We start from the raw sequence: 5,061 nt of genomic DNA on the forward strand, positions 1-5,061 counted from the left end.
GTAGGTGCCCCCCTTCACCCCTTAGGGCTATAGTAATGGTGTAGACTTGTGGGCAGTGGGTTTTGAGGGGGATTTGGGGGGCTCAACACACAAGGGAAGGGTGCTAAGCACCTGGGAGCTCTTTTACCATTTTTTTTGTTTTTGTAAAAGTGCCCCCTAGGGTGCCCGGTTGGTGTCCTGGCATGTGAGGGGGACCAGTGCACTACGAATCCTGGCCCCTCCCACGAACAAATGCCTTGGATTTATTCGTTTTTAAGCTGGGCGCTTTCATTTTCCATTATCGCTGAAAACCAAAAACGCCCAGCTCACAAATTGTCGAATAAAACATGGACGTCTATTTTTTCCCAAAATACGGTTCGGTCCGCCCCTTCACGGACCCGTTCTCGGAGATAAACGCCCATGGAGATAGGCGTTTCTGTTCGATTATGCCCCTCTTGGTCTCCTATCTACTAAACCTCCTTGGGATGTGCCTATTTAACAGATTATATGGGCTGAAGCCAGTAGGCGGAGCGTGCCTACACACTGGTTCACCCAAACCCTGTCGGTCGTAAGAGAAGTTTAGTCAGCTTGAGACCGATACCCCTGACAGTACGATCCAACTGAGTGGTTCCTGATGAAACCCTGTTATGGGTGAAACGAATTGGGCCCCGTTGAAAATCAGCAGTTGAAATGTGGGGTTGTCAAGCCAGCATTTATTAAGCTAAGTTGATGCATTCTATGCTGTAGCTTGAACAGTTTTTGTTACTCAGTTACTCTTAAAATTTGTGCTCTTATATGGGCAATTTTGAATGAATGAAGTAGGGAACATTTACCCCATGAAAGAAACTAGATCACGGGCACAAAGTCTTTTATAGATAATAGTGTCTCGTTGACCAGAACATGGCAGGAGCATTGGTTTCTGAGGGTATTTCCCACTTTACTTATTTCTTTACATTCATTTTACACAACCCTTTGGATTGTGGCCATAGGCGGTCGGTGGCCCAACTGTTTGGGGAGGCTAAAGGGGGCGGGGTTAGGGGGTGGGACCAGAGGCGGGGCTTACATCCATAATTGTCTGACAACAGAAAAAAATAAGTAAAAATAAGTCACAATTAATACCTTTTATTAAATTTAGATATTAAATATGTATCATATGTCAAAGAATAAAGTGGTTGCTCAAAGCATGTACTAACCACAATTGCTCAACTGCAAAACACTATGCACAAATTTGTGCAAAAACACACTCATAAACCTTACTGTACCATAACACTGGGCAGACCCTAATAAACCAATATACCACCCATACGGAAAATGCAGACCGTCAACAATATGAAACAAGGGATCATAATATCACAATTCTCAAGTAGAGCCACAAAACACCCTTTTAGGGTGGAAAGTGTTCACAATGAGCTCCTTTTATGCAAAGTGATGCACTTAGGGAGTAGAAATCCAAGGGAGACGTATGTGTTAGGCGGGGAGAGTCTGATAGGCACGGACGGGGAGAGGGATCTTGGGGTGATAGTATCTGAGGACCTGAAGGCGACGAAACAGTGCGACAAGGCGGTGGCAGTAGCTAGAAGATTGCTAGGCTGTATAGAGAGAGGTGTGACCAGCAGAAGAAAGGAGGTTTTAATGCCCCTGTATAAGACGTTGGTGAGGCCCCACCTGGAGTATTGTGTTCAGTTTTTAAGGCCGTACCTTGCGAAGGATGTTAAAAAAATGGAAGCGGTGCAAAGAAAAGCTACGAGGATGGTATGGGATTTACGTTCCAAGACGTATGAAGAGAGGCTTGCTGACCTGAACATGTACACCCTGGAGGAAAGGAGGAACAGGGGTGATATGATACAGACGTTCAAATATTTGAAAGGTATTAATCCGCAAACGAATCTTTTCCGGAGATGGGAAGGCGGTAGAACGAGAGGACATGAAATGAGATTGAAGGGGGGCAGACTCAGGAAAGATGTCAGGAAGTATTTCTTCACAGAGAGGGTGGTGGACGCTTGGAATGCCCTCCCGCGGGAGGTGGTGGAGATGAAAACGGTAACGGAGTTCAAACATGCGTGGGATATGCATAGAGGAATCCTGTGCAGAAGGAATGGATCCTCAGAAGCTTAGCTGAAATTGGGTGGCGAAGCAGTTGGAGGGAAGAGGGGGTGGTGGTTGGGAGGCGAGGATAGGGGAGGGCAGACTTATACGGTCTGTACCAGAGCCGGTGATGGGAGGCGGGACTGGTGGTTGGGAGGCGGGAAATACTGCTGGGCAGACTTATATGGTCTGTGCCCTGAAAAGGACAGGTACAAATTCAAGGTAAGGTATACACATATGAGTTTGTCATGGGCAGACTGGATGGACCATGCAGGTCTTTATCTGCCGTCATCTACTATGTTACTATGACTATATGTAGATCCTTCAAGAGGTAGTGTGTCATGATTTAGGCTCTAAAACCCTTTCTGATGATTTGGTGCCAACTCAGTAAGGCCAATACACAATCTCTCCACTGCAAAACACTATACACAAACATGTGCAAAAACACACATATATAGCCTTACCAAACCATAACAGTACTAATTCCAAGGACAGGACAAGCTAAACCTTATGCGTGGAAAGGCAGCACTGTAATTACACGGGGCTCTAAAACTCCAGTGCACAACCTAGTGAAACAAAAAAAAAAAAAAAACGGCTGAAAATACTACACGCTAGCAGAATACTGCACCTTGATTACACATGAAAAACACATGACACAACAGATATGAAGGCAAAATACTGAACTGGAAAGTTACCTCAAGAAGTCAGACTCAGTATGCAGCAATACTAGAAAAATTTAAATTTACATGCAAAACATCACAGATGCACATTTCCAAAAGCTGACATATTCCAGTTAATAAATTCTGAATAAAATACTTTTTTCTACCTTTGTTGTCTGATCATTTAGTTTTTCTATTCGCTTTGGTCCCAGTGTCTTCTGTTTTATGCAGTGTCTTCTTTCCATTTGATATTTTTTCTCTCACCATGTCCACATCCTCCTGTGTTCTTATACGTCCTGTCTACCATCTGTAGCCCTGTCCCTATCCTTCAGTATCCCGATCCAGCTCTTATATTCAACAGTTTCCCTCCATCCATATCCAGCATTTCTCCTCACTCCCCTCCATCCATGTGCATATACTTCCCTCCCCTCCATCCATGTCCAGCACCTTCCCTCTTTCTCTCCTACCATGTCATCCAGTGTTATCCCTCTTTCTCTCTCCATCCTTCCACCCATTATCCTCTCCCAATCCTTCCGTCCATTGTCTTCCTCTATCTCCCCTTCCTTCTAGACAGTTCTCTCTTGACCCTTTTCCATTCAGCATGTCCTCTCTCACCCTATCCTTCCAGTGTCTTTCCTCTTTCCCTCCCTACCAGTTTCTTCCCTCCTTCCAGCATTTTTCCTCTTTCTCCCTCCTTTCATCCAGCCAGCATTTCTCAGTCTGACAGCTAAGGTCTCCCCCAGGTTTCTTCCCAGCAGCTTCTCTCTCTCTCTCTCTCCTGCCCATGTCCCCTCTTTCTCTCTCCATCTCTTTCTGGCTCTCCCCTGCTTTTTTCCATGTCCCTGGCTCTCCCCTGCTCTTTTCCATGGCCCCTCTTTCTCTCCCCATCTCTTTCTGGCTCTCCCCTGCTTTTTTCCATGTCCCTGGCTCTCCTCTGTGCTTTTCTATGGCCCCTCTTTCTCTCCCCATCTCTTTCTGGCTCTCCCCTGCTTTTTTTTCCATGTCCCTGGCTCTCCTCTGCTCTTTTCTATGGCCCCTCTTTCTCTCCCCATCTCTTTCTGGCTCTCCCCTGCTTTTTTTTCCATGTCCCTGGCTCTCCTCTGTGCTTTTCTATGGCCCCTCTTTCTCTCCCCATCTCTTTCTGGCTCTCCCCTGCTTTTTTTTTCCATGTCCCTGGCTCTCCTCTGCTCTTTTCTATGGCCCCTCTTTCTCTCCCCATCTCTTTCTGGCTCTCCTCTGCTTTTTTTTATGTCCTCTCTTTCTCTCCCTATTGCTCTCTGGCTCTCCACTGCGCTGGCCATGTCCCCTGGCTCTCCCCTGCTCTTCTCTCTCCGCCTACCGTTTCCAGCCAGTGGCCACGTTCTCTTCTCTCCCTCCGGCCCGGGCCTCTTAACAGCAGCGCTGATAGAAGAAGAAAAAGAAGCGCGGGGCCGCAGCAGCCTTCAGACATGCGCTGTCGGCTCTGCCGGTCCTCTGCCCCCGGAACGGGAAATTGACGTCACAGGGCAGAGACCGGCAGAGCCAACAGCGCATGTCTGAACGCTGCTGCGGCCCCATGCTTCTTTTTCTTCTTATGCTGGCTCCGAGAGAAGCGGCGGCAGCGGATCAGCTGCATAGATGTCGTTCCTGGCTGCCGCTGCGCTGCTCAATAGAAGCGGCGGCAGCAGAAGATTTTGTCAGGAGTCTCGGCAGGGCCGCGGGGAAGGTCAGAACGGGGCGCCTATGATTGTGGCTGACATATTTTACGTCCCATACACAATTGAAATGGGCTCAACTTTAATGAGGCAGATGGTGAGGTGCGCAGGGTGAGAAGCGCTAGAGGTAAGGCATCTAGCCAAGATTTGATGCCATTGGACATAAGTTGTCGCAATTTAGTTTTCAACAAGCCATTATATCTTTCAACCAAGCCATTGCTCGTGGGCTTGTAAACGTTCACCATGCAGTGAGAAATTTTCAATTTGGATGTCAAAGTTTGAATTAGCTCATTTACAAAATGGGAACCATTATCAGTGGTAATTTTACATGGAATGCCAAATCTGGGGATAATATCATTACAGAGTACCTGTGCCATCACCTGACCAGTTTCTCAGGTACAGGGAATTGCTTCAACCCTTTTAGAAAAAGCATCAACACATACAAGTAAAAATCTTTTCCCTTTAGCAGATATAATCATATCAGTAAAATCATAGTACCAGTGTAATCCTGAACCTTGAACTGTGGGCAAATGACCAGATGGCACCACATTTCCACATTTTGGGGTGTTCAAAACACATTTGTAAGACCCTCGCACTATAGCATGACATACAGAAAGCATTTGTGGTGCCCGAATTTTAGAAGA

The sequence above is a fragment of the Microcaecilia unicolor genome, chromosome 2 (assembly GCF_901765095.1).
Source record: "Microcaecilia unicolor chromosome 2, aMicUni1.1, whole genome shotgun sequence".
In the NCBI taxonomy this organism is placed as follows: Eukaryota; Metazoa; Chordata; class Amphibia; order Gymnophiona; family Siphonopidae; genus Microcaecilia; species Microcaecilia unicolor.